The sequence below is a fragment of the Acinonyx jubatus genome, chromosome B1 (assembly GCF_027475565.1).
Source record: "Acinonyx jubatus isolate Ajub_Pintada_27869175 chromosome B1, VMU_Ajub_asm_v1.0, whole genome shotgun sequence".
Taxonomy (NCBI): domain Eukaryota; kingdom Metazoa; phylum Chordata; class Mammalia; order Carnivora; family Felidae; genus Acinonyx; species Acinonyx jubatus.
In genome coordinates, this window is record NC_069382.1 from 61,163,265 (window position 1) to 61,177,382 (window position 14,118).

At 35.3% G+C, this 14,118-nt stretch overlaps 1 pseudogene; it reads left to right on the forward strand.

Annotated features, from left to right (window-relative positions):
* Window positions 1–375: 375 nt before the first annotated feature.
* On the forward strand, window positions 376–621 carry LOC128314269 (40S ribosomal protein S29-like; annotated as a pseudogene).
* The last annotated feature ends 13,497 nt before the right edge of the window (window positions 622–14,118 follow it).

The window sequence follows — 14,118 nt, forward strand, 5'->3', positions numbered from 1 at the left end:
CACTCAAGAGAACCACTGATTGAACGTAAGAAAGAACACAAGTGTGAAAACAGTATTATAGTACCGATGTATAATGATTATCGAATTGATATTGAAACTCCACAGGATGAGAAGATTGATATAAGAGGAGAAATATTGCCAACAAATATAATTATTAAACTTTGTGTTCTAAAATGGAGTCATAAAAGAACATAGCTGCATAATGTTAGATTCACAAATGGGAAGGAGAGTCAGAGATAAATAAAAAGGAAAGGCAAAATTAAGTTTGTACATGATTTCTTATGTTCCTTGTTTCCATTTACAGAACCCCTGTTAGCAGCAAATTGTCTTCAATTTAGAAATTAAATTGGGCCTTTGACTCATTGCATCCGAAAGAGTGAGATGGGTCACCAGCAGCTCTCCTGGAGCCATCCCAGGAAATCTGGCCCCGGTTCTTGAGACATCTGCTCAAAATGGTGCCTTCTGATCCATAAATATGGCCTCGATATGTGCCACCAGTGTTTTCGTCAGTGCGTGAAAGATAGAGGTTCTATTAAGTTGGATGAAGTGAACCTCCCTGAGTGGATCATCCAAGAGGCCTACCTTAATTGCAGATATTCAAGATACATACCTTCATGCTAACTCACTGTACATAAAATAAGTATACTTCAATTATGAGTGTTTTAATGTGTAAAAAATTAAAGTTACAAATTAAAATTAAACTGGGATATTCAGAGAATTCAAAATGTTTGACTTTTTTTTTTTTTTTTGAGAGAGAGAGAGCAGTGGAAGGACAGGGAGAGAGAGAGGATGGCAAGCAGGCTCCATGCTTAGCACAGAGTCCAACTCTGGGATCAATCCCACCACCATGAGATCACAACCTGAGCAGAAACACTCAACCAACTGATCCACCAGGAGCCCTGACATATTGTTTTGTTTTGTTTTGTTTTTTTAAGTATCAAAAGTTAGGGGCACCTGGGTGGCTCAGTCAGTCAAGCGTCAGGCTTCCCGCTCAGGTCATGATTGGCTCAGGTCATGATCTAGCAGTTCGCGGGTTTGAGCCCCATGGCAGGCTCTGTGCCAACAGCTCAGAGCCTGGAGCCTGCTTTGGATTCTGTGTCTTCCTCTCTCTCTACCCCTCCCCTTCTCACACTCAGTCTTATCTCTCTCTCTCAAAAATAAACATTAATTTTTTTTAATGTATCACAAGTTAATATTAAGTATTACATTACAAATCATTATCTTTATTTTTTTAATTTTTTTTAACGTTTATTTATTTTTGAGACAGAGAGAGACAGAGCATGAATGGGGGAGGGGCAGAGAGAGAGGGAGACACAGAATCGGAAGCAGGCTCCAGGCTCTGAGCCATCGGCCCAGAGCCCGACGCGGGGCTCGAACTCACGGACCGTGAGATCATGATCTGAGCTGAAGTCGGACGCTTAACTGACTGAGCCACCCAGGCGCCCCCATTATCTTTATTTTTTAATGTTTATTTATTTTGAGAGAGAGCTAGAACAAGCACAAGTGGGGAGGGGCAGAGAGAGAAAGAGAGAGGGAGACTCCCAAGCAAGCTTAGTGCTGTCAGCACAGAGTCTGACTTGGGGCTTGAAACCAACAACTGTGAGATCATGACCTGAATCAAAACCGAGTGGGATGATTAACCAACTGAGCCACCCAAGTGCCCCTACCTTTATTTTTTTTTAGACAAAAATATATTGAATGCCAACAGGCTGATCCAAGTTTTCTTTTGTGGAAGAAAGGAAACCGTAACATAACAAATTTTAAAAATTAACACTAAAAACATTTTAAAAATACCAAAAAAACATAAAAAATAAAATTCTATTAATTACTTAATACACCTCTACAATACTTTCTCCTACTTTATATCTGATATTCTTTTTTTTTTAATGTTTATTTACTTATTTTAGGGAGAAAGCGAGCATAAGCAGGGGAAGGGCAGAGAGAGAGACAGAAAATCCGAAGCAAGCTCCAGGCTCTGAGCTGTCATCACAGAGCCCCCTGTGGGGCTGGAACCCACGAACTATGAGATCATGACCAGAGCCAAAGTCAGATGCTCAATTGACTGAGCCACTCAGGTGACCCTATGTCTGATATTCCTGATTATGTCTTCATGATTTTTTTGTTTTGCTCTATTCACTTTTTAATTTATGTACAGTAAAATGCACTCTTTTTGATGTACAATTCTACAATTTTGACACTACTATAAGCAAGGTACAGAGGAGTTCCGTTACTCCCAAATAATGTCCTCTGTGACCAGCTCCTCAAAACCACTGTCCCATTTTTCTCTTCCCATTAGTTTTACCTTGTCCAGAAATCAGAATCACAGAGTATGTTGTCTTCTTCGTCTTGCTGCTGTCATTCAGCCTAATGCATTTGAAGTTCACCTATGTTGTTATATCTGGCAGTAATTTTTTCCTTTGTCTTGCTCAATAGCATTCCAGTTCTTGGAAGTATCATAAATGTTTATGAATTCTCCCATTGAAAAACATTTGGGTTATTTCCGGTTGGGAAAATTATGAATAAAATACCTGCAAAGTTTTTTGTGGGAACAGAAGTTATTTCTTTTGAGTGTCACTATGGAATCATTTCTAGGTAGTATACGTGTATACTGACCTTTATGAGGAACTTCTAGGCTATTTTCTGAAGTGTCTGTCTCTAATTTTGCATTCCCACTAGCAATATATGGGAGCTCCACTTGTATATTTTCACCAGCACTTGTCTGAGTTTTTTGTTGTTGTTCATCTGTTTGTTTTTCCCATCCTAATATGTATATAGTGATACCTTATCATTTTAATCTGCTTCTTTCTAATAACATTTTTATGCATTTGTTGCCTGCTATGTGTGTTCTTTGGTGAAGTGTCTAATCTGATTTTTTGCCCATTTTTAACTGAGTGTTTGCTTTCTTAATGTTACTTTTGAGAGTTTCATATATATTTAGTACGTCTTTATCAGATGTGTGATTTAAAATATTTTCAGCCTGTTTTTGGTTTGTCTTTTCATGAAAAGTGAAAGTGACTTTGGTAAAGAAATTTTTAATTTTGATGAAGTTTAACCTATCCATTTTTTTAATTGTGCTTTTGTCATTACACAGATACCAAATAATCCATTCTAAGAACTCTTTGCATAATCCAAGATCACAAAGACTTTGTCCTAGAAATTTAGCAGTATTATTTTTCACATTCAAGTCTATGATCTATGATCTATGACTTGGGGTTAATTTTTGAGTGCAAGGCTAGGGTCTATCGGAGGGTTTTTTTGTGGGGGGAGGGAATGTGTGTTTGTTTGTTTGGCCATGGATGTTTAATTATTTTATCACCATTTGTTGAAAAGACTCTCCTCTCCATTGAATTGCTTTTGCACTTTTGTTAAAAGCCATTTGACCATTATCCGTGTCGGTCTATTTTTGGTCTCTCTATTCTGATCTGTTGATCTATGTGTCTGTGTGTCTACCCTAGTACCACACAGTCTTCTTGATTTCTATAGCTTTATAGTAAGCCTTAAAATTGGCTGAGTTCTCCTAGCATTTTTGTTCACATTCAAAGCTGTTTTGGCTTTTCTAGTTCTTTTTCCTTTCCATATAAATTTCGTACTTTGTTACTATCTGCAAAAAAACATTCAGATTTTGATCAGGAGTGCATTAAGTCTATAGATCACTTGAGTATTTTGACGTTAACAATATTGAATCTTCAATCCAGGTTTCTGTATAGATTTTGTGTATAGATAGATAGACAGATGTGTATATATATATATATATATATATATATGTGTGTGTGTGTGTGTGTGTGTGCATATATATATGTGTATATACACATATATATATACAGGTTCTGTATATATTTTGATAGATCCTTCCTATTTTATTTTTTTTTTGTATTGTATTTTTGGAGATTTTTTGGTACCATTTTTATTCAATTTTCAGTTGTTATTGTTAATGTATAGAAAGATAATTTATTTTTAGTGGTGCCTGGGTGGCTCAGTCAGTTAAGCATCTGACTTCAGCTCAGGTCATGATCTCATGATTTGTGAGTTCGAGCTCCACGTTGGGCTCTGTGCTGACAGCTCAGAGCCTGAAGCCTGCTTCAGATTCTATGTCTCCCTCTCTCTCTGCCCCTCACCCACTCCTTCTCTGTCTCTCTCTTTCTCTCTCTCTCTGTCTCTCTCTCTCTCTCAAAAATAAATACACATTAAAAAATTTTTAATAAAAAATAATAATAAAAAGAAATTTATTTTTGTATATTGACCAGGTATCCTGTGACCTCTGTAAACTCACTTGTTAGTTATAAGAGCCTTTTTATAGATCCCTAAGGATTATGTACATAATTCTGTAGTGCATTAAAAGGGATAGTATCATTTCTCCCTTTCTAATCTGTATACTACTTATTTATTTTTCTTATATTAATGCACTGCCTAGGGCTTTCACTATGATTTTGCATAGTAATGTTAAAAGGGGGCATCCTTGCTTTGTTCCCAGTCTTAGTAGAAAATAATTCAATGTTTCACCATTAAGTATGATGTTAGCTGTTGTTTCTTTGTGGATACCTGTATTCGTTTGCTAAGGCTGCCATAACAAAGTACCACAGACTAGATACAGAAGCCACAAAAATATATTTCTCACAGCTTTGAAGGGTTGAAGTCCAAGGTCAGCGTGTTGGAACGTTTGATTTCATCTGAGCCCTCTTTCCTTGGCTTGCACATAGCTGCCTTGTCACTGGGTCCTCTCACAACTTTTTCTCTGTCTGTCCAAATTTCCTCTTCCTATAACAAGGTCCCTCATCAGATTAAGGAAGTTCCTTGCTATTCCTAGTTTGCTGAGAGTTTTTTCATGAATGGATGTCAAATTTCGCCAAGTGCTCTTTTGCATTTTTTAAATGATTTATGGTTTCTCTTCTTTAGTTTGTTGGTATAAATTGTATTGATTGATTTCTTTTATGTTTTAGTGGTCCTGCATTCTCAAGATTCCCATGCTGTATTATCATATTTTATACTATTGAATTTTATTTGCTAGTATTTTGCTAAAGATGTTTGCATCTATGATCACAATAGACAATGGTCTTTAGTTGTTGTTGTTGTTGTTGTTGTTTCCAGAAATGTCTTTGGTTTTAGAATCAGGGTTAGGCTGAGTACATAAAACCAGTTGATTCTCTTGTATTTTCTAGAAGGGATTGTGTATGAATGATATTATTTCTTCTTCAAGTGTTTGGTAAAATTTGCCATTGAAGCCATCTAAGCCCAAAGCTTTCTTTGCTGGAGGTGTTTATGAATTCAACTTCTTTGATAAATATAGAAGAACTCTTCTGGTATAGCAATGTTTATTATTATTATTATTATTATTATTATTATTATTACTGTTTCCATAGAAGAGAAAGATATTTCAGTCTTTCTTTCAGTGTGGTCAGTGGATATTAGTTATTTTATTAGTGATAGAATACAGAAAACACAAGCCTTCACACATTGACATATTCACTATTTGTAGTAGAGCTATAAGTTTTGGCCCCACAACACAGGAAGTCTGATATATTTAACACAATTTTTAAACAATTCACATCAAAGAAAATGAAAACGTGTGGTGTTTTTATGAATACCACTTTATTTTATACTTATATTAAATATATATACTCTATATACTTATAAAAGAATACTTCATCAGTTTGTTTATATTATAATATATATACAATATACATCTTATTTTCAAGTGTACATCAATATTTATGATATAACAATTTACTAAGCCACAAAAAAGTCTAACTAAATAGATGACTACATTAATTCTTATTTTTAATGCATTGACTACAATGTATCAATTTATAAATTAAAAGTAAAATACTTGTAAAAGTTTAGAAATATTTCCTAATAAAGTAATTGAATTGAAGAAAAGTCTAGAATATTTAGAAAAAGATGAAAATAATGAATATAAATACAATAAATGCAGTTAAAATGTTTTTATTAAAAAATAATTTTAATTTATATTCTCTTATTTAATAAACAATGCGGCTAAAGTTATAAAAATGTGGATAAAATTTAAAGAATATTAAAAATGTAATAAATCTAAAAATCAAAATGAGAATGATAAGTTTCTAGTAAATTTCAATATGAAATCTCTAGATTTAAGCTGGAAGCCGTACAGAGAACTATTTCAGTAGCAAATTGGAAAAGTCATCCAAGAACTATTCTCAACCACAGTTGCGGAAGGAGGTCAGTTAAACCTGACAAGCCTTTAGAGAAATCTTTCAAGCTTTCAAATTGATGATTTCCTTGTAATTCACATTTAAAAGGCTAAAAAATTTCTGAAATTACTGATTTATTTTATAAAACAAATGTGGTCTTTCCCACTCAAATCTGTTTAATGACAAAACACTCTATCTCACTTATGAGCGTAGGTGTGAAAAATCTATTTTTTAAATGATGGACTAACATATAGAATTTAGTTATACTATATGAAACAATTTGTGATAACTAAGAAAGGCAATAATTTCCCAATATGAAGACATCATTTTAAGCAGCATTTTAGTTCAACAAGAAAGATATATAATAAATTTAGTAGAAGCTGAAAAGATTTAGGAACAGACTGAAACTCGCCTGTGCCTCATCAAAAACCCTGGAGAGCAAGACAGTGATAGGAGGGTTCCCAGGGCCCTGAAGAAGAGGTTGCTGACATGTGTTTGTTTCTTTTTTTTTTTTTTTAATTTTTTTAATGTTTATTTATTTTTGAGAGAGAGCGCGCACAAGTGTGAACAGGGGGGAGGGCAGAGAGAGAGAGAGAGAGAGACACAGGATCTAAAGCAGGCTCCAGGCTCCAAACTGTCAGCCCAGAGCTGGACACTGGGACACTGAGCTCTAACCCATAAACCATGAGATCATAACCTGAGCCCAAGTCGGACATTTAACCGACTGAGCCACCCAGGTGCCCCAACACGTGTTTGTTTCGGAGTGCAGGAAACCAACAAGAAAGCATTGCAGAGTCTATGAATAAAGGCAGCTAATTAGAGCTGGGATAATGGCCAATAGCAGATTGTGCTAAAGGAACTTGGTATCAAGAGGAACCAGAACATAAGAATTACTATTTATGAGATGGATGGAATGGAAACAAAGTAAAGATGAGCAGACTGACAGGAACCAGATTTACAAACACAGGCCTAGGTCACTCAGGTTTTTCCTCTCATTCAGTCTTGTGGGCTTTACCTGGCTAGAAGTGGCTTCCAAAAATTATTAAACCACACAAGAAAAGTTATCTGATAAATTCTGATGCATCATTCCCAGTATTCAGTAACATAGTAAAGAATACCTATGTTAAATACTGAAGTAGCATTTTAAAGGCATTTCCTTTAAATAAAAATATATGCTCCAATTTATTACTATTGTGCTTAAAATTCTGGTTTTGCAATAAATGGAAAAATGAAAGCTCTGGTTATAAAACAAAGAAAATGAGTCAATATACGGTAAATATGGAGAGAAAAGCAATCATTTTTATTATAATTTTATCTATAAAATCCCCAAAATGTACTAAAACAAATTATTAGAATTATTTTAAGAATTTAATAAGGTTTCCAGAATAAAAAATATATACACATCAAACATGATTAACATGACCTGAAATATTAAGGAATTTTTCTTTTTTATTTAGAGAAATAAAGAATACATACTATACTTCTGGATATGAATGTTATATGCAATGAAATATCAACTAACTTAAGCTGATGTATAGGTTAACATAAGACCAATCAATCAAAAATGGATATGTAGATGGAAATATAGACATAGACATTATATAGACATAGACATATTCAGATAAAGATATAGCTGTACATATAATTTAGTTGATCAAAGAGAAGTCAGAAGTATCAAGTTATTATATATTTTAAATATATTTTAAAGAAAAATTAAAATATATTTTAATAATATTGCAAATATTTCAAATAAATCTGACTAAATATAATAATTTATTATATGATAAAATATCTGCAGAAATCAATGGAAGAAGTCTTTTTTTTTCCACTAATTGAGGTAACTAGATAGAAGTTCGGGGGATTTTTTTTTCCCATTATGTATGTCAAAACAAAATGCAAATCACTCTGACCACAAAATCCTAATTTCCCACACTTCCTGCTATTGCTACAGACTATGCCCTTTAACCTCATTATGATCTCTAGCTTCCTCATCCCACACACTGGCATGGTTTCATTACACTCTCTGTGCATTTGGGGGCAACAATTTCAAGGCAGTCCACCCTAATGGTACAGGAAAATTTCCACCTTACCCATTGCCAGTCCTGATCAATTCCAACTACCAGTTTACTCTATGTGAGGGAACATGTATAAATGTGTTTTATAAACTGCGGATTACTACATTAATGCTACCTATTAATATTATTTCTTGATCATGCTGACATGCTCCTGAACATTGCCAGAGACGCTGACAAACCTGAACTGGAAAATCATGCTCTACAAAATCACATGGGCACATTGCTACCTGGACATCGTTTCATCTATCCTGGGGTGATGATCTATGTTGTCTTCCTACGCTGATTTTCACAAATCTTTTTCGCAATCCTTAAGTAACCACTCCCACCCATTATCTTTTATTCTAGGCAGATGACCTCGTTTCCTATTTGACCAAGAAAATGAGACCTTATGAAATAAGCTCCCTCATTTTTCCTGTTTCTCACTATACCTATAAAACCTCACTAGGTATTTGCAAGCCTTTTCTTGCTCTTCTTGCTATCGGAAAGGAACAAGATACTCTTCTCTTTGCCAAAGTTCACTCACCCTACTCGCTTTTAGTCTCACTCTCTACAACATCCTTTGGGATTTTTTCTAGCCCTTTCCCCCATTCTCTGTCATACAACTACTTTGCTACTGATTTATTTCCCTGTACTTCACACCCTTATCCATTCACCATAGAAATAGCCCTTACCAATCATCACACCTCTTGAATTGTAGTCTCCTCTTAACCTTGATTCACATCCATACAGTTTACAACCTAGCTTCTGCTATCACCAATTTACTGAAATTGTGGATAACTCCTAAGCACCAAATCCAATTACTTTTTCTCACTCTTCATCCTACTTCAGCTCTCAACGACATATTAAATTTTCCTTATTTTCTGGAACACAGTATCTTTCTCACTGCTGTGAAAGATAGTTTTGGGTTTGCCTCTCTGGCTCATTTTCCTTTTCATTTCCCCTAAATGCTAATGTTTCCACCAAGATCACTTTCTCTCACACTCAGAGAGATTGCACTCAATCACTATACATCAACAAGAACTTCGGTTGTTCCTCTTCATCAAAAGCTACTGTCCCCATATTTCCACTTTCCTTGTAAATACTATATATGACACCCTGAAACCTCAAACCCAAGCAGGCAAAATTAAAGTCATTTCTCTTTAATCTATGTCCAATTAACTTCAGAAAAAAATGACTCTTCTCTTTGAAAATATTTGCTAACTGAATCATGTGTGCATAAATTTGATCAAGAAACTCAAGGCCATTTGCCTGTACTCACACCCTGACTGAGTAACACAAGACTTCTCTGATTAACCAGACATACGTGGGATTCCCTACTTTCTTGTATTTCTATGTTCACTCCTGTCAATCTCTCCATACTACCTCCTTTAAAAAGGCCTTTCTATTACTTTGGCCTATTAACATTTTTTTCTTTTATCAAAACTAATATATACCTATTGCATAAAATTTGGAAAATATAAAACATTTAAAATATAATTAAACTTGGGGCACCAGGGTGGCTCAGTCAGCTAAACATCCATCTTGATTTCAGCTCAGGTCATGATCTCATGGTTCCTGAGATCGAGTCCTACATTGGGCTTTGCGCTGACAACAAAGAGCCTGCGTGGGATTCTTCCTCTCCTTCTCTCTCTGCCCCTCCCTAGCTCATGCTTTCTCTCTCTCTCTCTCTCTCAAAATAAATAATAAACATTTTCAAAAATAATTAAAATAATTAAATTTTAGCATCCAGGACTTGCTTTTATATACATATATATATATATATATACATATATATATATATACACACACACACACACATATACATATATATATACACACATATACATATATATAGCTTATATATATTTATATTGCTTGCTCATATATATATGTATATATACACATACATACATATACATAGATACATACATATCTATACATATACCTATATAGACATATATATCTATATATATATAGGTAAATGTAGATATGAAATACCAATCTGTTTTCTCTAGAAGTGTCATACAACAACAAATTCTGCCAATTATCAACTATGTACTCTCAGGTTACTCAACCTCGATAGGTTCTGTTTCTTTAATTATAAATAGAGAAAACTGTACCTATATTGTAGATTTCTTGTATAGATTTTTTTTTAAATATTAAAACCAACACAGGTCTTCATATAGTAAGCATGGAATATATGTAGTCTTATTTTTCCCCAATTGGACATTTTTATGTCATTAAATATTTTCCAAAATATGACTTTCAATTGCTCTATAGTTTTCTGTAGCATGAATGATAAAAGGTTATTTACCCTGTTCCCTACTACTTGAAATTTACTTTGTTTCTAATTTTCCACAACTATAAATAATACTGAAATAAATATCTTTCCACAGATCTAACAGCCATAATTGCCAACACTTATTTACTACTTACTGTTTGTCAGTCACTGTGCTAAATACATGCATTATCTTATTTAAACCCTTATTATCATGAGTCCCAATCTATACATGAGGCAAGAACAGGCTAGTGAGATTAAGTAATTTGCCTAATATCAACTGGTAAGTGGAGAAGACAGAATTTGGACTCAGTTCCTCTGACCTACAAAGTCTGTGCTCATAACCATTTCACCATACTGCCTTCTCAGATTACTGACAAACACACATTCCTGAAACAGGAATTTCTACAATGAAAAGTATTGACACTTGATAAATGTTACAAAATGATACTTTTAAAACTCTATACCAAGTTGTACTCTTACTAGCCCTCTACTTGCTCATGTTTGGGCATTGTTAAAATAACTGTAGCCAGTTTGACAGTGACAAAATATATCCTATTGTTGTTAGGGTTGCATGTTAGAGGCTTTAATCATTCAGATGGTATCTTAGATAACCCGAATCCTTTTCTGCTGGCTGCACCTCCCCTTCTCCCTATACGGTTTCTGAGGCAAATGTGTTCAAGGAATAATACTGGGTGGGAAGCAAAGTTTCACTTTATTACTTCATAGGCCAATGCCCAAGAATCCTCAGTGCTCTGTTCTGATAATTAGGACTTAGAAAATGCAGTTCAAGCCAAAGATCTAAGCAAGAATACTTTCCCCCTAATTGGATTTCTAATCTTGAGATCTTATGATCTTTTGGCTCTCTGTGTGGAGGAAAAAAATTGAAGACTTGCTTTCAGTCATTCATTTTTTCATTCATTCTAGAAGTTTATTAAACATCTACCTTCTGCTAAGTTTGCTTTAGGAGCTAAGGATACAGCAGTGAACACAATACATGATGCCCCTCCCTTGTTGAACTCACATTTCACAGATGAGATAAATGTTGTTCATTATTTCCTTCTTTATAGTTTATTTTATCTGTGGATTAAACAAGCAAAATTATATTTTATATATTTTGTATTTAATATAAATTATGTACAATACTATATGTATAGAATGTGTATAGTATACATGTAATGTAGTATATATATAGTATATATATACAATTCCCTTTGGTGTTAGGAGGATGAAGGAAGGAATTCAGGGTAAGAGAGCGATGTGGGCTCCTATCTTATACGGGTGGTCAAGGTAGGCCTTCCTGAGACACAAGCCTGACATAGGGAGAAATAAATTTAAGAGTTTAAGATAAATCCTTCCCACTACACTTCTTTTAATTCATATTCCTCCAATTATTTTAGTGAGGCTAAATATGTTTCCATACATTTAGTGGTGATGATTATATGTGTGTGAATGTGGCAGGGGGGGATGGGTGGGGTTTTGTCTATCACAAAGTCCTATCTGACTCCCAACCAAAATTGATTTAATCTTACTTAAAAGTTAAATAAAATTATATTGGTGTCTCTGTTGTGCTTATCAGAATCTACTTAGTCTAAAACAAAATAATTTTTGTTCATAGTCTCTTCAAAGTGTAAATCTTTTGAGGTCTGGAATTATTTACGCTGCAGTCTCCTTTTATTTATTTACCTATCTATCTATCTATCTATCTATTTATGAGAGAGAAGGAGAGCATAAGAGGGGAAAGAGTGGCAGAGAGAGACAGAAAGACAACACAAAGAGAGAAGCTTAAGCAGGCTCCATACCAAGTGTGGAGCTCAATCCCATAACCCTGGGATCATGATCTGAGCCAAAATCAAAAGCCAGATGCTCAGCCAACTCCGCCACCCAAGCACCTCTCTGCAGCAACCTTTTTGTGTAGCTTACTGTGTTGTATGTGGTAGGGGCTCAATCAGTATTGCTTGAATTATGCTGCATCCTGACCGGACAAGGAGTTTACCTCAGACAGCCTTAGATTAGATTGTCTTCTCCAAGTCTTTGGGTATTTTTGCTTTACTCTGTCATATGAGTTTAGTAAGTAATGGTTTGGGTCCTGTGACTGTCTACAGATTGCAGGGAAAATTGCCACAATATTTTTCATTTTCTTGATGTTATACACAACTTTGTTTCAATGTAATATAGTCCTCTGATTTCTAATTATTTCTGCATAAATAGTTCATCCCTCCTCTGATTGATTTTCTCTCTCTCTCTCTGGATTTGCATTTGCCCTTTGTCCACACACTGGTGTTATCTATCTTGGCTGTGACAGCGCTATCCACCCACCCGCTTCCGGGTCACTGCCAGGCCTTGTCTTCAGCAATTCCACCTCACCCTAAACTAGTACAAAGCCCCAAGGAGCAATTTACACACACAACTATGTTAAATACAATTATTGTATTATTTTTAATAACATGATAGTATTAACATCCAATGCACAAAATGAAATCAAGTTGCTTACCCTGCATTATTCTAAGTACAGTCCCCCATCCAAAAGTAGAGCATTCTTATGAAAACTTGCATAAACTTAAATGACATAAAGCAAAGAAGCAATTATCATTAATTTCATAGAGAAAATTTTTTTGAGTGTCACCAGATTTAAAAAACACAACTTCTCTCAAGCTTTTCTAATATGTTAGGAGACACCTTGCTAACGGAGGCACAAAATAAATTGAGACGAAGCACGGATGCTCACACAGCTCAAAACTCTGGCAGCTTGTCGCTGAGTGCAGTTCCCAGGGAAGGAGCTAGGCACTCTCGCTGCACGGGGTTCCCACCGCCTCTGTAATGATTCACTGGGAAAAAAATGCTGGCCACCATCTTCACTCTTAGCCTTTTTCATAAAAGTGAAAATCCTCTTCAGATTTCTTTCAGTTAGTGAAAACGGGCACTAACATAGGTCTATCATAAAAGCAAAGTGGCCTAACGTGATCTTTTGAAAAATGAGGGATATCTGTACATAATAATAAATGTTGGAATTAATGGGACATATTACTAAATAAAGCCAAGCTACTATACTAGTAGAAGTGGTGAGGGGTGCCTGGGTAGCCCAGTTGGCTGAGCGTGGGACTCCTGATTTTGGCTCAGGTCATGATCTTACAGTTCATGAGTTCCAGCCCACCCAGGGCTCTTTGCTGACAGTGTGGAATTCGCTTGGGATTCTCTCTCTCTCTCTCTCTCTCTGCCCATCCCCCATTCTCTCTCTCTCTCTCTCTCTCTCTCTCTCTTTCTCTGTCTCTCTCTTTCTCTCAAAATAAATACACTTTTCAGAAATGGTGACGTTAGAACCTGCTTGTCTCTTCATGGCTTAACATCATGATGTCTAGGGAATTTAGCTTTGTTAGGTGATCATTACTAGTTATGATCCTATGATATACTGAAACAGGAAAGAATAGTGTGCTTGAAAGGACATAAACAAGTCTCATACATCTATGGATCTGAAACAGCCAAAACAGCAGGCAGCAAGAGAACGACATTAACTGAGCTCCGAGAGTCCAACAAGTCTGTGCAGAGCTGGTTGCCACAGTGGTAGTTGGAACAACAGTAGCAGCCACAGGATCCAGAGACAGAGGAGGTCAAAGAATGCCAA